Below are 25388 nucleotides of genomic sequence, written 5' to 3'. Positions count from 1 at the left end.
TGATCATTTCTATAGTTTGTTATATATATCTTTCTATAATGCAGACACAGTTAATTTCATAATTGTATTTACTGCCACTACTTTTCTATGGTCATTCTTAGTAGGTGGTCGCTATTTTTCTCTGAATCCTCTCAGAATACTGTGTTTCTTTTCTTCTAACATATCTTGAGCAATAACAGCATATCTTATAGGATATGTTGTCTGACACCATCTTTACCCATCAGCTCCTCTAACTGTAGGTGAAAGAATGCAAATCAGAAATGCTTTGTATATCATATATACTTTAAGCAGAGTGGGAGTAGAAGAGGTCAAGGCAATGTATGTTGTCACCTACTAGTCAGTTATGTATTTATTCAATATCTGCCACATGACTCATGTTGTCATGATGTAAACAGTAAGACTGTACAGAGTTGAACTGAGTTATCTACGACATCTAGCATCTCTTAAATTTACTAAGAGCTGTTTCATTTTATTCATTCATCTGTTTAGTTTACCTTCATTTATTATACAGATAAACATTGTCTAAAGATCTGACTTATATATGTTAGGACATTTTAATATTGGCTCCTAAAGACTGCTGTAACATGAAACCACTTGTTTTTATCTGAAATCACACACACACACAAACACACACAGACAGAATATAATTACCATCTCTGGTTTAGCGAGCAATACTCAGGTACAAAAGACACAACTACAGAGGTGAAATTCCAGTGTGAACGATTAAGGCTGTCAATATCCATAACCAAATATTCATTGAGAACATACTATAAGTTAGGTACTAGTTCAGATTTCAGGAAACAAAGAAAAATCTCTGCTTCCAAAAAGTTTGTATTCATATATGAGGAGGTAGATAATGGGAAAATAAAATAAAATGAAATATTTAAAAAATGTTTTCCATGGTAATGTTTAAGTGCTACAAATAAAATAATGTAAAAGAGAAAAAGTGATTAGGGAATAAGGGGGTTACAGTGGTTCTTATTTAGCCATGTTGGTCTGAGAAAGTTTCTCTGAGGAGGTAACATTTAAGTTAATACTTGAATATGGAGAATTGACAGTCATGTGCTGGGGAATAAATACTCAAAGCTGCTATGGCTGAGGAGTAACAGACATGTGACATAGTACAGGGGGATGGGCGTGAAAGGTAGGCAAGTGCCAGATCATGTAGTGTCTGGTAGATCCTGCTAAAAAAAAAAAAAAAAAAAAAAAAAAAAAAAAAATCACTCTCTCTAAAATGAGGTGGAAGGACTGTGGTCAGGAAAACTGTTACCCAAGGCCAGATCAGAGATGACATTTTTGACTACTTGTAGCAGTAGAGTTCAGATTAAAAATAGTTACTGTTGGTAGAGCAACAGGTTTTATTGATGAATTAGATGTGGAGTGAAAAGTGACAAATTAAAGATAGGATCTCGACCCTAGAGCTAGATGTATAATATTGCCATTTACTTAAATGTTGAAGACTTAGTAAACTAAAGATTCTGGGGTTTGTGTTGGGGTGAGGTGATGGGGAACCAATGGCTCTTTGTTGGCTATGTTAAGTTTTTGGTGACTACTGGACTTTGAACAGATGATGTCAAGTAGGCAGTTGAATATAAGTCTGGTGTTCATCAAAAAAGTCAGAACTGGAAGTACTCATTTGATTATTTGCAAATCCATGAGACTAGATTAGATTGCTTAGAGGGTGAGTGTAGTAATAGAAGAAGAGATGTATGGGGACATAAATGGTTAGACAGTTGGGAAAGATCTTGCAGTTGCAGGAAATCACTGCTTTCTCTAAGCCCAAAGAAGAACATGTTAAAGAAGAGCATGCTAAGAGTTGCCAAGAAACCAGGTAAGAGGAAAACAAAAACTAACCGATGGTTTTAACAGGATGTGGGTCATTGGAGACCTCAACAATTTGAGTCACATTGCTGGATGCTTGATTTGGATTGGGGTAAGAGAACAGGAGGTAAAGAAGTAGAAACAGCAAGTATATAGAGAACCTTGCTAGGAGTCTTGCTATGGAGGGAAGTAGAGAAATGTGGTAATGGTTTGGAGCAAAGGTAGTTTTTTGTGTGTTTTAGGTTATATTAAATTCACTGTGGTGGGAATGATCAAAAAAGTAAGGAGAAAGGAATGATACTAAAGAAAAAAGGGAATCCTGGCAAAGCAAAGACCAAGAGAAGTCATGAGACAAAAGAATCCAGAGCTTCAGTGGAGGGTATATTGTGGGTAAGAATAGGGTCACCTCATCTGTTGTCGTGGAAGGAAAGGCACAGCCAATGAGTACTAGTATGAAAATGGGCTGAGTTGGTAGCAGCTCAATAGCAAATTGTAATGGTGTGCTCTCTCAAATACAGCAATTAATTTTTTTGTAAATAATTTCTAGCTGTAGATGTTCTTTATTAAAGGCCCAATAAAGTAGCTTTAGAGGAGAATAGAAAAATAGTAAAGAAAATAATCTCTATTTTCTCTGATAAATATATATATAATTATATAATATGTAAATATACGAAATATACATATATAATTTAAATTTTCCCACTGAAACTACCTTTATCAAATACACTGATGAGGAAAAATTCAAAATAGAAAGTAAAGAAAAAAGAATTCATCTATTTGAAAAATATATGAAAATGATACCAAATAATGTTGATCTTAACAAGAACTTCCTTTGTTGTCAGCAGACACATTTTCAAGGCTTTCACATTTTAATATTTTTAAAAAAATAGGGCAACTGTCAATTTGAATTACTCCATCCTGCTTTGCATAATAATTTACATATTTATCCACCAAGCATGCTCTGATAAAGGACAATATCCCATGAGAGATGAAAAGGCTTGATTCTTGAATCATACTTTTGCATTCTTGAATAGCAAACCCTCTTTTTCAGTAGCAAAATTGTAGTATTGAGAAAGACAATGGGCTAGGTTGGTGGTTTGTAGTTAATTTTTTACTGTGAAATTCTATTATATAAAATTGCTTGAAGCAATTCTTGTCAACACTGCCCCAGTTAAACAGTTTTTTTTGTTTTTTTAACCATGAAAAATAATTCTTCCTAAAACAGGATGATCACAAGAAAGCTTTTATCAGCTTCCAACAAGAAAAGCCAAACCAATGTTGAAAGAGAGAAAAAATTATTTGTTCACTGTTTTCATTTACTAGTAATTTATAAGTGTTTACTGATACCCTTCACTTAACAAATAAAGACTGGTCTGTAGACTTCAGTCTTCTGCTTTGAGTTGCTCAGGGTTTTGAGAACTCTTCCTGAGGTTTTAGTCTTACCTCAATCAAACAAAAAGTTGTCTAGATATGACCTAAAGTCTCATACCTCTCTTGCTTTTCTCCCTTTCTGTGAGGGAGGCATATCCCGACACTGGGATAAGCTCACATTCAAACTGCTCTATAATACACTCCCTGGTGGGTAGGCTCTTCGTGTCACTTCATCAATTTCTCCAAGCATGGCACATCATAAAAGGCCACATGGAACCCTGGGAAGATGATCACATGTATGCCAGAGATCTTTGACATCCCAAACTTGGACATGACATTAAGAGTTGGATACATTAAAGGATTCCTATGACATTAAGTGAAATGCCACTGCTAACCTTTGCACTGGTGGTTGAATGCCAACTCCAATTGTCCCAGTGGAGGGCCCACTGAGAACTGCCCCATTGACATCAGCTTCCACTGCTCATCCTTCTTTCCTCCATAAGGATTTCCTGATTCTCGCTCTACCACAAGATAACCAATCAGTTTGCATTCTCACAGGGCTCAGATGTCCTCTTTTAATCGATCATGAATTGAGTGTTTCCCGAAGAACATTCCATAGAGTTGTAAAGTTCATGGACAGGTCTCAGGGTCATTGCTGGCAAGTATTTCTTCAGTGTAACTGGGAGCACTCCAGTCCAGTCTGATTTTTCCTTTTCAAACAGAGCATCTCCATTTCTCTGTATTTTGTAATATTAGAGTTCTTCCACAAACTTTCTTTTGAGAAAATACCCTGCTTTGGAAAAAAGAAAAGCTAGAAAATCACAGAAGTTATCCATATTAATGGAAGTGTAGAAATTTTCACAATGACATTCTCGAGGCAATGCCTTAACCTTATGGATCTAAGACAGAATGGAAGTGAAGGATGAACATTTACGGTCAGTTAGTTTTTATGTGATCTTAAATTACATGGACAGCCAGCCTGCCCGACTTAGAGGTAGGAAGGCAAACGTTGCTGATGCAGTAGCAACAAGGAAAGCATTTTCTCTGTTATCTTAGAAAATATCTAACATTTTCCTCCCTCCCCACTTCTTTGTGTCCCTGTTTGTTTTTTGCAGTCTTTGCTTTAACCCTGGGTACAAATGGGAATTTGTATTTTCCTTAAAAAAACATAAAACACCATTAAATAAGAGCTCATTCACAATGTCCCTCAATTCACCTAGTGAGTCACAAATAGAAACTACACATGGTGCTTCAGTCACTGAACACTCATGGCATTAATCAGAAAAGAAAACCATCATGTGCAAGGTCTTTTTTTTTCTTATAATGTAGTAGAATCACAAGTTCGATGCTGTCATATGGCAAAGTGGAACTTTTGCTCCAGGCCCACCTTTTCCAATCCATCCTAGTGACTAGGCAGTAATGCTATGAATGAGCTGAAAACATACACAGAACTTTCCTCACATTCAGGACACTTTTTTGTTTAACTTTTTTCTCTTTCAGGAATTCCTGTCATATTTAATTAAACCAGATATTTGGCTATTAACATTTTGCTAGATGGTCAGGGAGTTACTCTTTTGTTTGGGCGAGAGAGATGAGAATGTGGTGTGAGTTTCCCAGTTCACTCCCACCCTACTTCTGGGGACAGCTTAGCTGATGATTCTGTAAATCATCTTAAAGCAACATTCTGAGTGAAAGTTTTGGCTTTTATATAGAAAAAAAGAGTTTCTATCCCTTGTGACCTCACAGTCCACGAGCTCCACGGTCTCACTTTCCGTTAAGATGAGAGGCATAGAAGCATCTCGTCTGACTTGGCTAATCACCATGTAGACAGGAAGAGTGGACCTTGCTGCCTGCTGGTGCTGTAAGGGTGTGAAGGCTGGTTTTCTCTGATGTGGCACTCACACAGTTGGGAATGTGTGCAAAACGAAGGAAATTATCCAATGGCTGTAATTATAGTGACTCATTGACACAAATGCTGAGAGGCAGATGTGGCATAAATAATGAGCGAACACAAAAAAGACTCTTTATTATCAAACCCAGCCTTCACTCCTCATCACACAGGAAGCAGCCAAGGCCTCAGAGGCCAATGGTAAGCACGCCTGTTTCTCCCAAGGCTCCTTGATTATTCCCCCACCGGGAGAACTGAGTGGTGGTTATCAGAACCCTGACCTATTAGAGTAAAGCAAAAAAGCAAACATGAGCCATCCTCTAAGATTACAAACCGTGTGGTATTAAAATGAAAACAGCCATATGGATGAAATAAACAGGGCATGTTAAGAAAATGTGCCAAAGCCACAGGGCACATTTCAAAGAATGACTCCAACGAAAGTTGGGTTGAGCCATGAGGAGACAGTAACATAACAGTCAAGAGTCAATTCCCTCAGCAGCATAGATAGCAGCCACCATGGCTCTCTCAATCTCAGGGATCTCCTCTGTAAAATGAGACAACTAGTAGTCCTTACCTTGCAAAAAGAATCTTTTTAATTTTGTTTTCAGAATGTTAGTGCTAGTGTATTGAAATAGAATTGATTTTTGTATATCGATCTTATGTTCTGCAATTTTGCTGAACTTGTTTACTAGCTCTTACAGTTTTTGTTTTTGTTTTTGTTTTTGGAGAGGGTGTAGATTCTTTAGGATTTCATGTCATCTGCAAATAGGAATAGATTTACTTTTTCCCAATCTAGAAATTTAGTACAATACTAAAAAGAAGTGCTAAAACTGGATACCCTTATCTTGTTCCTGATCTGAAGGGGAAAACATTTAGTGTTTCACAATTTAGTATAATGTTAGCTGTGGGTTTTTCATAGATGGCCTTTATCAGGCTGTGATAGTATTTTTAAGGTCACATTCTAGGAGTCACTCCTGGGCGAGAGTAGCTTATTGTTCAGTCAGGATTTTGTCAGATGTTCCATTTAAGTATGTTGTGTCGGTGAAGCTTCTGCCTTGTGGTGTCTTGGGGGACGACTTGGGGGAATGCTTTTAAGTGGACCTCATATCTTTATCTCATTGACCTTGAATAGGGGCAGCCTAGTGCCAGGGCACAGCCTACAGAGTTGTCCGTGATCCTAGAAAGGTTGTTCTTGACTGTGTCTTCACCTGACTCCCTCCGTTAAACTTCTGGTTGCTCTGACATTTTGCATTTATCAGATCAACTAACCTTTAAATTTTTCTCCACAAAAATCTCTATTGTTTTAGACAATGACCTTAAGAATGGAGTTCTGGTTTTATCCCAAATAAAGTCATTCCCTAAAGACAAAGCTGTGAAACTCTGCCCTTATGGCCTGACTTCTTCCTCTTGTACAGAAATCTGGCATTCGTTTCCTGGAGCTGGGAATGGAGATTGGTTTTTCAAGAGTGACATCCTGCTTTGCGATTCTGCATGGAAGGGGGTGGCAGCCCTTGATTATATTGGTTAGCCTTAGGCATGGAACTTCCATCCTATAAGGGAGTCAGGACAGGGACAATCAGGAGCCCAGTATTCTCCAGTCTGCCATGCCTAGGATAGATAGATCTACAAGTCAGGGCTGGGTAGGGCAAGAAAAACCTTGTCCAGTTGGCTGTGCTTGTCAAGAATAGAGCTCCTGCATAAATAAATAAATAAATAAATAAATAAATAAATAAAATAAAAAAATAAAAAAGAATAGAGCTCCTGCAATGGGAGTGAAGGGTGCGGGGTGGGGGATGAGAAATATCAGCAGTTTGCCCCTCCCATGGTGAAACTATAGCCCTACACTAGGAGCTGGAGGGAGAAGGAGCCTCTCTCTCTTGACCACACTATCTAGAGAAGGATTTCTGTCTTATTTCTTCCCTATCACAGAGCTGGGATGAGGGGTGGGGGGAGGAGGTTGTTGGAGGGTAATGGAGTGAATTACATCTCAAATACCATGGATTCTTGCTGTTCTAACGTTTAGTAGATTTTTCTTGAATGAATATTTCTCCACATGCTGTATGGCCTTAGGAAAATTTCTTGAGACTTTTAATGATTTCTTTTTTTAACTTCCATCAGTTAAATTGTTATTTTGCTGGGAGAGGGTTTATAGGGAGTCCTACCCCTGATTTGCATTTGGCCATGTTTTCTTGAGTGGGAAAGAAAAGGGAAGGATTTATAGTTCCCTCCCTATAATCATACATGGGCATATATCACTGGAGTGAGCATGCAATATCAATACATGATATTTGTTAACAGATTTAGGACTTCTAAGACAAACAACAGGGAGTTATTAAAGGTTCCAAACAAAGAAAGGACATTATTTTAACCACCATGAATGGGGCAGTTCTTGCAACTGCCACAAGAATATGAATGTGATAGTGATAAGATTGGGAACAGGTAATACATTAAGAGGCTACCAAAACTGAATCAAATATCATATCAGCTCTCTCCCTGCAGCTTGTTCAGGAGGCACAGCTATTAACAAATGTATCCATAAAAACCTATATTAGAACCATGACATTTGAATGGAAAAGGAGGGGTGAGGAGAAGATATTATGGAGGAAAATTCTATAGGTTAGACAATGGATCAAATGAGGAAAGGGAAGAAAAAGTAAAGAATCAAAGGGCACATTTAGTTCCTAAGGCAACCAGCCTGGTTGCTATTTAAATGGGAAGAAATAGGTACTTGAGACAAAGACTCTGGTTTGCAGGAAAGCTAGTGTATTTGGATATTAGCTTTTATGAAAATAAAATGCCGTTGCTTCATAAGGAAGGTCTAGATCCATCAGGTAATTGCCCATTCACACCTAGATTTTAGGAGAGCCATTATTGATAATAAACCTGTGAGTGTGGGTTGGATTACTGAAATAGAATGTACAGGCAGAAGTGGGTCAGGAACTTCCTGAAAGGCCTGCACAGAAAGAAACAGTGGAAAGAAAGTAGTGAAGGAAACACAAAGGAGTGGTCAGCAGGAAGGAATAAAGACAACAGGACCATCTCCATTACCCTTGCAACTCAATTAACTGTATGTTAATACATTCTTTAGCTTATCAATCCTTCTACAGTTCTTTTAAAACTCTTGCCCAAAGTCAGTTTAGTACAGGACAGAACCAATGACTTCATCACTGAATTATTTCACATGAAAATATTTTATTGCTTCTATAAGATCCTTCTGGTGATCTGCTATGCCTCTAATTATGAAATAAAGTACAGCATTGATTCACTGAGAAACTCCCAGTCTGCCTCCCTCCTGTATGTTTCTATATGCGTATTCCTATGGATGTATTGAAAGCAGGGATGCCTACACCTTTGCCTAAAGTTCAATGAATTTTCAGTTTCAATGAAAGGATACATTGAGCTTAATTATCAGGATATTTGCCTAAATGAGTTAATTTACTTTGGCACCCAAGATGTAGTCTCAACTCTACTTTCTATTGCTTTGTGTTTTAGCTCCCCATTTTTTTCTCTTACCTTCCTTCATCTGCTGATGTATCAGGTCCTACAGGTCCAACCAGTTCAGCACAGGTTACTCTAAAGATGAGAGAATCATCACATTTCATAACTGGAAATGACAATAACAGTGACTGATATTTAGGAAGCACTTAGTATTATACCAGATGCTATATGAGGGGTTTTAATATATGAAGTCTTTTGATCTTCATATACATACTCTGGGGTAGGTACAGTTATTTTCCCCATGTCACACATAAGAGAACTGAAGCAAATGGAGATGGAGTGACTTGTTCAGACTTACAGAGCCAGTCCATGTGGCAGAAACAGGATTCAGGTCGCAGAGTCTGACTCCAGAGCTAGACTCAGCCCTTTCATGATGCATCAAAATCTGTAATTATCAGAGTCAAATTTTTCTTATCGATTTCATTAGATCTGTATTTAAAAAATCAAAGAATATATCCTAACTTTCTCAGATCTTAAGTTGTTGGAAATTAAAATACAAACCAGATACTATTCCACTGAAAAGTTACTTCTAGCAACTTATAGATGATTGAAACCTACAGGCTCAACAAATATGAACCTAATAGACAATACAACCTGAGAACTATACCAGAAAGGGTAGTGTACAGATGGATTTAAAAAATAGTGTCATCTTAAATGCAAGCTGATCTTTAATTAATGCCATTCTCTCTCTCTCTCATAAGATAGTTTTCACTCTTTATATTCCCTTTCCTCTTCTCTGAACTCTTTCACTGGTTGTTTAATCCCAATAGAACTGGTCTCCGAGCCTCAACTGTTCAGCCAGTCCAACACTTAAATAAATATTTTGGGCTCAAAAGGCAAAGCTGTTGATGTAAAGGATACCCGTACATTACTCAGAGTATTATTCTCTGCAGAATGATGGACAAAGATGCCCTTCGAATATCTCATTCCACTGACGTTTCAGACAGCAGTCCCACAAGCACAGATGGGGCCAAAGGCCTCAGGACTTTTCATAAGAAAGGAACACGTGCACTCCGATGTTCAAGTTTGATAGATACCCCAATTTAAACTAAACACTGGGTTCAAGCTCCAGTTAAAGACCCAGCTGGTAACTGTAAGACTGGAAGTGGTATTAGAAAAACTTGTTAGGTTTTTAAATGGCATTACAGCTGCCAGTTGAAAAGAAACAGTCATGCCCATTCACATGTTTAATCCAGGAAAGCATATATTGGAATAAGTGTTAATTGTTAGTGAGGGGAAAAAAAAAATATGTCTACAGCACTTAAAATTAGCACTAAAGTCTGGTTCTTTGGCCCAAGTTAGTCAGTTGCTACAATAAACCTTTATGTATTTTTGTTGTGGAGACTTGGCCAAAATGCTGTTTTACCTCTTGTGTGCTCTTTGGCTTTGTGAACAAGAAATGTACCACAGATAAACCTTGAATGCGTTTAAACTCAATCCTTCAACTCAGAGCAAACAAGTTTCAAGCAGCAAACCTGGTAAAATGAAATATTATTAATAGGAAAATGGATTTAAATACATTAACCATTCCATGGCAGGATGGAGACCCTTCCTGGAACTGTGGCCTGGAAATTATACAAGCAAGTTAAATGTGAGAACAGCCTACCTTTCCATGGGTTAAGCTGGGAGAATGCATATTTGTCTCTCTTCTCCTTGTCCTTTACTATAAGATTGCCTAAGATGGGGAGAAGGAATAGAGAGGACATTGGCGTCATTTTTAAGCCAATTTCTGTATTGGGAGCAGAGTGCTACTAGGTGGCCCTAAATTCCAGGCCCATGAAACAAACTTTATATTTTCCCAATCTTTCTCTCACTGTAGCAAGATACCCCAATATAGCAAGTAAAACAAGTGTAATTCATTTTAATCTATAAGAAGGCCCTTCAAGAGCCTCTCCCTGGAAATCTGAGGAAGAATTAAACCCATTCATGGGAGTCAAGTATTTAACTGGGTTGTACAAATAATATTTACTCGTGTGCTCCTAGAAAGAGTCTATGAGCATTTGGGACCCTAACTAAAAGTATGAGATAAAAGCTTTGCCTTTTGGGAACTACCTACGTTTGTAGCAGTTTTCTAAATATTTCCATCCACGGGAATCTGCCTTTAATTTTTGAGTTGTGAAAAAACAACACAACAAAAACAGAACACCGAAGCCAGAAATTCAATCACAGGTGGTTACATTGTGCCCAGACATCTTATACAAGTCACTGCAGAGCTGAAAGATAAAAGCAGAACTGAAGGAGGAACCAGTATTATCATTTAATGGAACATGGAAGGGCAGGACTGGGTACTTGATAGGTACATAATAACTATTTGCTAATTGATTCATTAGGTGATTAAATTCTTAGAGAGTCAGGGAATTTGAAAATGATGCTTAAATCCTTCTTTAGAAACTCTCCTATTTTGCTTATCTGGACACAATTTATATTAAGAATAGTGAACATAATTCTGAAATATCATAGGATACTCCAAACCAAATAGGTCAACTTAAGAAAAATACATTGTTTTAAAATGTATTACATATCTTCCCTAATCTTTTGTGCTTCCTGTCCTCAGTTCATGTTTTACCATCTGTGTTATTGTGTTTCCAGCTTATATATAATCAGGGCTAAGAAATAATCTTGTTTCAAACATAGGCACACAGGTTGATTTCCCTCAGCCTATGGGAAACATTGAAGGAGGCATTGAGATTAAAGGGTATGATTAGGAATAGCTCAGATATAAAATTATAGCCTGCCTTTTTTCAGTGCTCTCCATCCTGTAGGAATTAATGAAATCACATTCACAGTAATAATTCAATTGGCACTATCTTTGCTAACATGAGAACTCTAGGTCTCTGTAAAATTCCTTGTATATATTTTTTGGTGTCCTTAAGGGCGTCTTATGAGTGCTCACAAATACGAATACTTGCTAAAGTGCAGTCGATATTCCATTTCTTAATGCCCTCAAAAAAAAAAAATCTAAAACTGAATAACAGTGTTTTGTGATGGTGTATAATGGCTTTTTTTTTTCCCATTCTATGTCCTATTCTATTAAATACTCAAATCAGCACTACTTGCATTCCAGTATATTTTAGAATTTGGTGAAAGAGCTCCCTCAGTTTTGAGTTGTTTTGTTTTCCCATGTTTATTCCTAAGACACACACATGCAACTATTGCGTTAGGCTATGCACAGATTTGCAGAGGAGCCATCATGCTGTGCTCAGAATCCCAAATATGACTTTGTAGCTGACTCAGTGCCTCAGGGCCTAACTCCATTTTCTCTCAATATATTGCTATTCTCTGGGAAGTTCCTCCAGCTCCTCAGCTCACAGCTTCTGTTTGGTCCATGCTTGCAGTTAATCAGACATGCAAAGACCTGTCCCCAAATCAGCCTGATCTCAAATTGGAACTTCTGACAAATAAACCATGAAATAGTCATTGTATATAAAAATTTGTTACCAAATACTGAGTTTTTAAAGAGGAAGACATTAATATGATATAAAAGATTTGCTTCTCTTTCTGAGTCAATAGCCATTAAGCTGATAACTTTCTGAGTTTCCGTCTTGCAGAGAAGTCCAGTTTGATGAGCCCTGGAGGAGAAATTACTACAGGAAGCCATGAATAATGCTGCCTCTTGCTAAAGCATCATAATGCCTGGCACAATTAGCTAAAGACCACATTTAATAGGATTTTGTCTACCTTCATCTGGGTAACATTTACCAGTCGTTCCTTGGGGAGAAGAAGAAATAACAGTTGGCATTCTGGTCTGCTGAGACACATGAAGCAGGCACACATTGAAGGTCAACTCTACAGTCTGTCAAGTTGTAGGAAGCTGGTGAGGAGGGGCATTTGTTCTATTCGCCTCTCCTATCAAAGAAAGTATCTAGTCATGTCCCTTTTAGCAAAGGGAGGAAAAAAAAAAACTTGGAAAGCATCAATGTTCTTTTGGATCACTTGACAGTGCATGAATTATCAACATATATGAAATTATTCATTTATGCAAAACTATAATTTGTATAGCCTCTTATTCAGCATGAATACTACTCATGTGTGCCAAACATACACAGTCATAACTTCATTATAATAAATATTCAAGGCAGGGATGTCTAACCTCTAATTTCTTTCCCTGTCATATGCACATGCACACATAAATTGGGAGAGAAAAAAGTCCACATTTCCTCATTAAAGATACTTTTGTTAAAAGTGGTAACCAAAATGTGGAAAATATGCAATGTTCACTGCACAAGATATTTATAACAGTGCAAGCAGAGTGGAGACTCCAAAGCAACATCTGAAGGCTATGTGATCCCTGGAAAATGTCAGGAATTTCACATTCCTAAAGGAATATCACAACATAACAACAGAGCAAAGTGAAGGGAAAGAAATAGATACATTCATTTTAAATTGCTTTCACATTTTAGGCAATACCAGAAAATACCTTGATAGAATTATATTTATCCTCTTGGTTATCCCACGTAATTGATACTAATTAGCTTAATGTTTTGAAAGTTTCACAGAAAAAAAGAGTAAAATAACTGTATAAATTCAATCTCTAATAAAAAACCAACTTCCTGATTTTCTGGATTATCCTGGTATTAGTTGAAGAACAAGGAAAAGCGGGACAAAAGAAACAAAAAGAAAAAATAAAACCTAAAACTTCCCATCTTATTGGACTAAATAAGATCCCAAGAACTAATAAATGGCATGCTTTTTTAAAAATTAATTCTTATATGTCTGGAAATAATATTTATTTTTTGTTTTTTCCAGGGACTGTGCGATGGGAGCCCACAGGTAATGGTTACAGTGGCCAATGATGCTTATTCCTTCTCACAGAGGAACTGTCGTTTTTGGGGTGGTGGTGGTGGTGGCTGTGAGGGAGCTTTCCAACTGTCTTTCTGGACAGACACAAAGGAAAGGATAAAGATGGCCAAGGCTATTCAATTGCGAAGACTCATTAGTGTCTGAATATGGAGCTCCAACAACAGAGCCCTTTGTGGAGTGGGTAAATGCCAGAATGCTCTCTACTTCTCTTTCCCTCCCATTCAACCCTTACTCCAACTCTTTAGTGAGAGAGCATTTACTGATTTGATATTTTTCAGCAAAGGAGAGAATGTGGATTCCCAAGCAAGCTGACCAAGAGGCTTAATCCCATATTTATTCTTCAAGAAGAAGGAAATCTTTCAGAGACAGCCTGCCTCTTCAGCTCCACCTCGTACATCTCCAGTGTCTATGGAGTCCTCAATGGATCCTTGAGGAGCTAACTGCTAGTTCTGGGCATGCCTAATAGAATTGGCTGGGTGGAGTTGTTATTCAGAAGACTATTGACAAGTCATTTGGTTTAGATTTTATCATCATCATCATCATTATAATTTACACAGAGGTAGGAAGGGGAAAACAAAAATTCAAAGCTACAGCATGAAACTTCTCTACCTCATCATTATAGATCTCTGATACTGAGGTATTTTGGTTTATATCAACCAACTACTAAGTATATTGAAATGGCATCCAATTATTTTTAAAGAAAGGATAGCAAATATTATTTGGAAATAAGAAGCTGTAATTCAAGTTTTATTCACTTTATAAAAAGCTAGCTATGAATAAAATTTTTAAAAATTATTCTTAGAGACTTCCGGTTTCAGCTCTGAAATGTAAAGGGCATGGAAATTGTCACTCCCACCCTTACAACAAGAAAAAAAAAAGGCTTATTAAAAATCAATAATTTTTTCTTGGACCCATCAGAAAACTGAAGTTTCAGGGCAAATCAACACCGTGCAATTGAGAAAAACAGGCACATGGGGAGAATAATAGCTGAGATCAGCTGACTTCGGAACAGAAAAAGCTAGAGTTCATGAACTGATAAGACACTGAAGTGGTAATTCTGATGAATTGCTGAAGCCTGAGTATGGACTACTCTGAAATTGAGAAGCTTCTTGGGGCTGTCCTATGAGGGAGCCCTATACTTTTAAGGACTTTAACTCTTAGAACCATACTAGCTTCTCATGGTGAAAAGCTAAGATCTCATGGCTCTGACAAGCAGAAAGGAAGAGTAATTATTGTGAAATACAACCAGAGCTTTCTCCATAACAAAGTCTTACTCTCCAGGGAAGAGAATTTTTCAGGGCCTTATCCCCCATGGGAAGGACATTCCTCCCAACTCCATTCCTTACCAGCCCTCCTGTCTCACCAAGGGAGGAATGGAACATAGTCAAGAAATAGTCAATGGAACAGGGTCATGAACTCTTTCCTTCAAGGAAATAGATTGTGAATGATGTAGCTACGGAAGTAGGAAAGTGAATACAGGTGGTAGGGTTATACAACAACAACAGCAACAACTGTGAAGGTCAGAGTCCAGAGACACAGGTCCACTAAAAAGACTGACATTTAATTGGAAGCTTATAGAACATTCCCCTTCCCCAAAACTTACCACCACATCAAGGTCTGGTGTAATTACACTGGGTTATAGTTGAAAGGCTGTAAGGCAGACTTTCTTTGAACTGAATTACTTAGGGAAGGCCATAGTTGATGGAGGAAACCAACACAAGCATCCTAAAGAAATTTGAAGCCTCTGCCACCTATAGCTACAGCCAACATCAGACCCATTCCAACTTCTAACCAGATTAACACAAAACCTCACATTAAAGGCCTATTTAAGGGGCACCTGGGTGGCTCAATCAGTTAAGCATCCGACTTTGGCTCAGGGCATAATCTCAGGGTCCTGGCATTGAGCACTGTGACCGGCTCCCCACTCAGTGGGGAGTTTGCTTGTCCCTCTGCCCCTCCCCCTGACTAGTGCTCTCTCTCTCTCTCTCTCTCTCTCTCTCTCTCTCAAATAAATAAAATCTTTAAAAATACTAATAAAGGCCTATTTAATAATTTCCTACTACCTGGAACATGTTTAGCTTTCAACAAATAATGACAAAGCATGCCAAAAGCAAGAAAAACATTCTGAAGGGACAAAGTAGCAATTAGAACCAGACTAATGTATAAAACAAAGATTTGAACTAATAGATGGAATTTAAAATAACTGTGATTAATATGTTAAAGGCTCTAATGGAAAAAGTAGACAACATATAAAAACAGTTAGGTATTATAAACAGAGGGATGGAAGCTCAAAGAAAGTATCAAAAGAAAATACTAAGAATAAAAAACCCTGTAACAGAAATGGCAAATGTCTTTAATGGGCATATCAGTAGACTTGACATGGCTGATGAAAGAAATGGTAAGCTTGAAGATAGGTCAATAGAAACTTTTCAAGCTAGAATACAAAAAGAAAAAAGAACAGAAAAAAATCAAAACATTCAAATATTCATTTTGAGTGGAAAATCACAAAGGGAGTAAAACGTGCATAATTCGAGTACCAGAAGGAGAAGAAGAATGGAGTAAAAGAAAAATACTTGAATTATTAATGGATAAGGATTTTCCAAAATTAATGGCAGATACCAAACCACAGATTCACAGATCCAAGAATCTTAGAAACAAGCAAGATGAAGACATATATAAGCATATCTTAATTAGACTGTAGAAAATTAAAGACAAAGAAAGGAGTGGGTATGACTCAGATACGAATGAATAAAGATATAGCATACAAACAATAAATAAAAGAAATATGAAGGAAGTAAAAGAAATCTGAAATAGTAGTCTACTATTTTTACACAAAGCTGACTTCAGGCCAAGGACATTTTCAGGGATAAGAAGGGACATTACATGATGATAATATCCAAGAACACATAGCAACTCTAAGCATGTATGCACCTAACAAAAGAGTGCCAAAATACATGAGGCAGAAATTTATAGGACTAAATGGAGAAATAGACAAATCCACTTTTTTAAATAGAACCTTAAACACCCTTCTGTCAGTAATTGATTTATTGAGCAAGCAAAAAATAAATAACTATATAGTTGACTAGAACAGCACTGTCAACCAACTTGATGCGATTGGCATTTATGGAATACTACATCCAATAGAGGCAGAATACACATTTCCCTCAAGTCCCCTTGAAATATTTGCCAAGACTACATTCTGAGCCAGTGAACACACCTTAACATATTTAAAAGAATAGAAATCATAAAAAATGGTATTAAGATAGAAATCAATAACAGAAAGATGGAAAATTCTAAAATATTTGGAAATTAAGCAATATACTTTTAAATAGCAGATGGCTCAAAGGAGAAATCTCAGAATAAATTCTGAAATATTTTTAGTTAAATGAAACTGAAGATACAAGTTATCAAAATTTGTAGAGCACAGGAAAAGCGATGTTTAGTGGACATTTTATAGCTTTAAACACACCAAATAACCTAGATGAAGTGGACCAATTCCTTGGTCAAAACTCATACAAGGGGAAATAGATAACCTGAGTAAACCTGGAAAAGACAAAGTCGAGAGATTGTTAACAGATTATTTGTTGCATTTATCAAAACTCATAGATTTTACAGCACATCAAGTGAGTCTTAATGCTTGTGAATAAAAAATCATTTACATGAGAGGTGAAAAATGAATCTAACTATATTACAAACAGTTATGAATTGGTGTCACCGATGGGTAGAAGAAAAAGGTGCTAACCTAAGTAGGTTTGGAAATGGGGGTAGACTCTATTGGAATAAAAGCAAGAGAAACGGTACATAAGTGTCATAGTTGATAAAGTTGTTTCTTGTAGAAGTACAAGTTAACAATTCTAAAACCACTATACTTATAAAATGAAATTGAGCAATTCAATAATTGGATGGTGGATGGCAGGAGCCAGGTTTCTCAGGGCTGGAGTACAATATTATAGATTAGATAGTAGAGGAGGCTAGAATGATCCAGGTGGTGGCATTGGTTAGATTTGGAGACATCAGTATGAGCTCATGTTTAGCTTAAGATAGATATACATGGTTACAGAAAAAGATATTTATAGATCTGGGTATATGCAGCAGTTAGCACAAATGTATTTCCTTGTTCTGTCAGCTGAAATGGCTTACAAGCAGTAACACTCCAGTAGCAACAAGCATACCTAACACTTACATCTTGGTTTCTAATACCATTTTCCAATAAAAGGAACCAGGGCTCCTTGAAAAAAATGTCCGGTTATAGAACTGGGGCAGAAAATATACAAAATGAGCCTGGAGCATCCTGCTATGCCAGAAAGTAAGAAAGTGCTCATACACACTCTTTCTCTCTCTCTCTCTCTCTCTCTCAGTATGTCAAAGAGGCAAAACAGCCAACTGAAAGACCTCGCAAAGACCAAAACTGGAATAATTTGAGCAAAAAATATTAAGTAGCTTTGGATTATAACACAAAGGATAGAATAAATGTCTGTGAGTTAATACTGATATAAATAAATGACTAAATAGATGAAGAAAAAAAAAGACAAATCTCCCATTCAGAAGAATTCCAAATAACTTATGTAGATATTGCACTCTCATAGAGGTGGAGCACAACCCCCACTTCCTTCCAAAGACTCTAGAAAGGGGGAAAAGAGGGTAACTTTAGAGTGATGAAATCTAGCAAACACTACCTCAGACAGGAGGTCAAGGTGAATATTGACCATGAGTCATGTTGATAGTATGCATCGTCAACATGATAAGATGTGAATGAGACTTTACCTCTGTGCTCTTACTTCCCAGAATCTGTAACTCTGGTTGAATCATGAGAAAAATAGCAGACAAACCCCAAATAAGGGATGTTCTAAAAATTACCTGATCACTACTCCTCAAAACTGTCAAGGTCATTAAAAACAAGGCAAGTAAAAAAAATAATAATAAGGCAAGTCTGAGAGATCCACAGCCAAGGGGAGCCTAAGGAGACATGAAGACTAAATGTAATGTGGCATACTAGATAGGATCCTGGAACAGAAAAAGGACACTACATGAAAACTAAGGAAATTTGAATAAAGTATGGATTTTGGTAGTATCGGGTCAATGTTGGTTCATTAACTGTAACAAATGTACCATAGTAATGTAAGATGTTTAACAATAAAGAAACCTGAGTGTGAGGTATATGGGAACTCTGTACAGATTACCTTTATAATTTTTTTGTAAATCTAAAACTTCCCTAAAGTTTATTTTTAAAAATTACTATTGAAGCTAAAACCTGTCAGCCTTTAATATGTTTTAAAATAACATAAGTAGCACCTAGTCATTGAACAAAAATTATAAAATAATTATAGGCAAAAAGAAAATAATCACTAAAGTTTCAGTACTCAAATAACTACTTAATATTTTAGGGTATGGCTTTTTAGATTTATATGCATATTTTCCCCAAATTAGGACCATACTGTGTGTACCATTTTGAATTTACTTTTCTCATATAAAATATATTTTGAATATCAAATTCATGTAACCAATCCCCCATTGAAGGATTTTTAAATTATAGATTTTTTTCCTCCAAACTCTTTGTAAGCATATTAATGAATTTTCATAGTTTAAAATCCTGCAAGTAGATTTGCTCAGTTAAAGGCTATATTCTTTCTAAAGGCTTTAATATGTACTGATAAATTTCCCTACAGAATGGCTGTGCAATTTATATGCTTCCCAGTATATAAAAGCATGGACTTTTCTTCATACTCTCTTCAAAATTTAGGATTATGTTCTCTTTTTTTTAAGATTTTATTTATTTATTTGACAGAGAGAGACACAGTGAGAGAGGGAACACAAGCAAGGGGAGTGGGAGAGGGAGAAGCAGGCCTCCTGCTGAGCAGGGAGCCCGATGCGGGGCTCGATCCCAGGACCCTGGGATCATGACTTGAGCCAAAGGAAGACACTTAACAACTGAGCCATCCAGGTGCCCCTAGGATCATGTTCTTAAAATAAAAAAATCTTTGCCATTGTAAAAGAAAAAATTAGTTATCTCTTATTTTAATTTGCATTTCTTTGCATTTCTTTGCTCACTGGTCATTTGTTTTGTTAATAATCTCTTTATACCCTTTGTTCATTTCTATTATTTATGTCCATTTCTATTGTTTGTCTTTCATTTGACTTGAAAGAATTCTCTTTATATTAATAAGAGTAACACTTTGTTGTAATTGTGTTATAACACAAAATATACCAACCCTTTTTCAGTTTGGTCTAAAACTTGTTTCTTTTTTGCTTTGATTTGTTTCTTTATTTTCTTTTTTGCTCCCCTTCCTTCCTTCCTTCCTGTATTAAAGTCAATTATATCAAGCACTTGCTTTATGGTTATATTTTAGAATTCATGCTTACAAAACTTTCCCAATACCAGGAATATAAATACTCACTTAAATATTACTTTTGCATTTAAACCCCTAACCAATTTATATTATTTGTTGTGATATAGCTTATTGGATATAACTTATTTTTTTCCAAGAAAGTATTAACCAACAACCCTGATACTCCTTACTCAATAGTAGGTCTTTTTCCTACTGATTTAAAGTTCCACTATTATCATACTTTAAATGCTTTTATGCATTTGTTCCTGTTTCTCGGTCTTCTAATGTATTCCTTTAATTCCAATGCCTATTACAGCACATTGAACACTTCTAATTTGTTGTTTTTATTTTGATGACTAAATTGATAACATCCCGGATATTTTTTGTTTCTTAGCAAAGCTCAATAATCTTGAGAATGTACAGACTCCAGGAAGTCTTTTCTTCTTTGACCACCCCCTGGGAGGAAGGGGGTGGGGTGTGGAATTCACTAATCTGAGTAGGGGCTGCAATGTCAAAATGCTCTGGCTTTGCCTTTGTGTAAAAAGAGACCATTTCATGACCAAAGGTTGTCTATATGTTAATTCCACTTAAAAAGCCAAGAAATCTGGTGACCTGTGTGTTCAGATGTTAACACATGTTCAGTGCAGTTCATTTTCCTGTTTTAGGTTGTAGGCTTAACATTGAAAAGGTCAAGAAGGATTAGTCTCCCACCAATCTGTCCCCATCCTATTGCAGTAGCACAAGACAACCCCACAGAACTGGTCAAAAGTTTTCACACTCCTTCAGATGAATACTACTCCCTTTGAGTATCTATTCTTCTCTGCTATTAAAGCGAAGTTCTCTGGGTGGAAAAATGCTCTTTATCAGAACCCTCTACTACCTTTGAACATTTCTGAGAACTCTATCACTACCATCAAAGAGAAAACTTGAATGTTAATAGAATTACTTTCTTTGGGGTTGAATCACCAGTTAGTGTTCTATTAGTGGATTTACTTAATAAGATTTTAAAAATTCCAGAGATTTCAAAAATTAAGGAGTCCAAAGTGATTCGTTGGCTCCATGGTAAGGTTCAACGCCTAGGTGAGATTTGTTCTATTTTTGAAACTTACCTTTCTGTTTGCTCTATATTTTTCAGGAAATCAGCATTTTATATTTAGTTTGATGATTCTACTCATTGATATTTACATGTTTCCTCTAGGTACAGTATGATTTAGTGGCTAAGAGCATGGACTCCAAAGCCAGATTGCCTGGATTCAAATTTTGGATCCATTACCACTAAGAATAATTATGTAACTATTACATATAATAACTATGGGAAATAAGGCAAAAGGATCACAATGATTTTTCAGGGTTATACTGAAGCATTGTCTAAAAGGCCCAACCAAGGATTATTTAATTAACTAGGGTATGTACTTTGATTTACAACTTAGATGGGCTGCTCTCAAACGTTGGGTCTCAGGACACTTTACATTTTAATAAATTATGGCAGAGGCAAATAACTTTTGTTTGTGTAGGTATATCTATGGATATTTATCTTATTATAAATTTAAAGTGAGAAAATTTTGAAGTATTTATTAGTTCATGTAAAGTAGTAATAATAATAGAAGGAGAACAAGAACAAGAAGCTGGTTACATGCTAACAGAAATAACATTAAAAATCTATATTTTCCTAAACAAAAAAATTAAGTGAGAAGAATGGCATTGTTTACATTTTTGTACTTTACTTTTTGGCTAAATAGAAGAATGATATCCATACCTTCTTCTGTATTTAACCTGTTCCTATATATTGTTTTGGTTGAAGTATATAACAACTAGTTTTTCTCTAATTTAGCAAACATGTCAGCTTTCTCATGCTTTCCCTGAGTGACTATAAAACTCTGTTTATCAGATTCTTTTTTGAATCCACTGAGCCATTTTGCCAGATTCCTCATTGATGAATTAAATACATCATTTATATGTTCTCACCATATAGTTAAGAGTTGTTTTTTACCTTTAAAAAATTATGCTTTGATGCCACTTAGTATGTGATGTTGAGTGAGTTACTCAAGTTCTCTATGCCTTATCTATAAAATAGAAATATTAACAGTTACTACTCATAGAGTTTTTATAACAGTCAAGTGATTTAATACATCCACTATGCTTATAACAGTGCCCAGCACAGTATGAATGCTCTGCGTGTTACCTATTACTATTTACATTATTAAGAAATCTCCCCAAATAAATATTTTCTTAGATAGATAGGTCCCTCTCCCCTTGAAAAATCAAATTCTGATGTGAATATTTTTGAAATCATGAAAACAGTTCAAATGGTTTAGGCGAATATCTGAAATAAGCCTAACATTCCAAAAGACCTTAGCCATTTTGCACTTCCTTCAGTATAAAAAGTGAGGTAAATCCAAGGGACAGCACAATCTCTGTACATGGTGAATTTCTCCCAAGGGCAAATGCTCTGTAAAATGCTCTAGCTGAGGGGACTCAATAGGGTTTTGTTTTTAGACAGCTCTCCTCTGCTAGTCCTGTTTTGCTCCTGTTGACTCAGATATTTGCCAGTTACTGGGTGAATGCAAAACATCTGACCATGACAGAATAAACCTTTGATGGAGTCATGCAGACCCCGCCAGAAGTTAGCCAAAAGTGCAATGAAACTGAAGTCTGAAGAGCATTATCCAACCCACTCCTGAGCCCAGACTGCAATGTTTACTTGTATTGATATTCATAAAAATAGTTGGAGTGTGAGCCAGGGACAAACTACTATTTTAAAGCTGCCAGTAGGTTTTTTTTCTATTGTATGAGGTGGAGTAAAGTTAGAGAATTAAAAATTATTAATGCAGGAGAAGTAACATTTTGTAGCTTGTAGTTGAAATAGAATTTAGCATGAGGTAGATCTTTCCTTCTTTCCAGGAGGCACCATGTTAGCCAGTCTTTTTAGCCAGGTAGATGCAAAGTCGTTGTGCTTGGGAAAACAAATCCAGACTGAGATGTCTTGGTGCAAACTGCTGTCATGGCCTCTGCTGAGATGAGTATGACTGTGTCTAGTACTCTCTCTTCCTGAGGACTGAGATGGCGTAGGACTCCTAGATTTGATAAAAAAGAGGACCAGAAAACAATCTACTTTTCTAAAAGAGAAAAATGGATAACTCAATGTCATTCAACATGATTGATTTTGTTTTCACTGATAGCTTAGAAAAGTTCCAGCTCCATGACTCCACGTTGCTAATGCTGTTTTTCAGATTGTTGTCAAATTTGGGAAAACCTCTATACCGCTGCTTTCTGGGACAAGTGGACAGTTCAAAACTTTTCTTGTGCAGTAACTAATCATAAATATTATTTGAATTGATAATATTTATTTTTTTTGAATTGATAATATTTATTAATCAGTTTGTCACCAATGTCCTCATTTCTGTGGTATTATAAGTATTATGTCATCTTTGTTGATGTCTTTTTTGTCAAGTCAAAAATTTGAAACTTTTAAAAATGTATTCATATTGGGGCGCCTGGGTGGCTCAGTCGTTAAGCGTCTGCCTTCGGCTCAGGTCATGGTCCCAGGGTCCTGGGATTGAGCCCCGCATCGGGCTCCCTGCTCAACGGGAAGCCTGCTTCTCCCTCTCCCACTCCCCCTGCTTGTGTTCCCTCTCTCACCGTCTCTCTCTGTCAAATAAATAAATAAAACCTTTAAAAAAATGAAAAAATAAAATAAATAAAAAAATAAAAATGTGTTCGTATGGTTCCCTCCTCCTCACTAATGGATTATCAAATAATCCGAAGACTTCTTTAATACTTCTTCTCAAATTTTGTTATTTCCTCTTAATAGGTTACTCCTTTTGGTATGATTTAAAAAAATGCTTTGTTGCAGCTTACTTTTTGAAGTCAGAATAATTTCTATTGATTTCATTGCTCCTATGTATTGCTTCTATTTCATATTAACTTTTTTCTCTGTATTTTCTCTAATTTCTTTGAAAATTAAATTGAAAGGTAAAGAAATAAGGTACACTTCATATGTGTCCAAATAAAGATTCTCTTGTTTTACTGAAATGCTCCAAACTTTCTTTCCAAATTCCTTTACTTGGTGTAACTGCTTGTGATCAGCTTTGTGAATCTCATTTATGTCCGGATGATAGAGTCTTTAAAATGTTGATATAAGATGTTGTAAGCCCTAAACAACTTCACTCTTAGACTTAGTGTCCTCTCTTACTTAGACTTGGTGTGGAAAAATCAAGGTTGGAACACATGTTGAAAGTACTCTATACATAAAGAGTTAACTTGAAATGGATTAAAAATACTTAAATGTAAGACCTCAAACTATAAAACTCCTGGAAGAAAACATGGAGAAAAAGTTCATCGACCCTCAGTCTTGGCCATAATTTTTGGATATGACACCAAAAGTACAAGGACCCAAAGCAAAAATAAACAAATGGGTCTCAAAAGCTTGTGCACAGCAAAGGAAACAATGAATAAAATAAATAAGACAACCTATGGAACAGGAGGATATATTTGCAAATCATATACCTTATGAAGGGTTGATAACAAAATATATAAGGAACTTACATAACTCAATAGCAAAAAAAAGAAAAAAATCAATTAAAAAATGGACAGAGGACCTGAATAGGTATTTTTCAAAGGAGACATACAAAGAGCTACCATGTATATGAAAAGGAGTGCACCATCACTAAGCTTTAGGGAAATGCAAATCAAAACTACATCGAGATGTCATCTTGTACCTGTTGGGATGGCTATTATCAAAAATAGCCATCAAAAAGAAAGATGACATGTGATGGTGTGGGTGTAGAGAAAACAGAATCCTTGTGTACTACTGGTAGGAATGTAAACTGGTGCAACCATTATGGAAACCAGTATGGAAGTTCCTCCAGAAATTAAACATAGAACTCCTGTATGACCCAGAAATCCCTATGTACATTTCTATGTAAAAGTGAATCTAGCAAACTTTTTCTCAGTATTCGAGGATGAGTGTTTGCTAGAGAAATACCCACAGTAAATAGCTCTCACTATGCCACATCTATTTGTGGGAAGAGAAATACAGTGACGTGCACAGTTTCTGCTCCTTTTTCTTTCTTTTTCTGGAGCATGAAAGGAATTGAGGCCTCTTCCATGGTTTCAGACTCTAGAGAAACTTTTACATAATCACTAATTCTGACAGTTTTCCATGAACCTCTGAGAAAAACACAGGAAAAAGCTTCAGAGTAGGTCCTTGAGGATACTGAATTTGGACAGATGCCTGAGACTCCGTGTGACTCAGTGGAGGCACATGTGGCTCATTTATCCACAGAATTGCTTCTTTACTGTGTGCTTTCTTAATCTCAACTTCAGAGACTTCCTTCCACAGCCTTCCACAAACCTTTGACAAAGGACCTGAAGTCATGGAGAAGTGTCCCTGGGAGACAGATGGCACCATACTCCTCATCCTTCAGTACAGAGACTATCTCCACATTTTCTTTGGGCACTGACAACCAAGAAGATGAGGACTTGGAAGCTGCACGAATCTAACACATTTCCTTATGTAAAACATGTGTCTTTAGGGCCCTAAATTAAATTTGCTCTTTTATTACTCATTCATAATGAACCTAAAAGATTATTAAAATCTGTTTAGATTATTTAAGATCTGTTTAGCATCTGCTATAATCATGTCCATTGATAACATTCTTATTTCTTGGTACTAAATGCACCCC

The sequence above is a fragment of the Eumetopias jubatus genome, unplaced genomic scaffold (assembly GCF_037043125.1).
Source record: "Eumetopias jubatus isolate StellerSeaLion01/CBP00866 unplaced genomic scaffold, mEumJub1_p1.0 scaffold_3, whole genome shotgun sequence".
Classification (NCBI taxonomy): Eukaryota; Metazoa; Chordata; class Mammalia; order Carnivora; family Otariidae; genus Eumetopias; species Eumetopias jubatus.
This window is presented reverse-complemented; position numbering follows the sequence as displayed.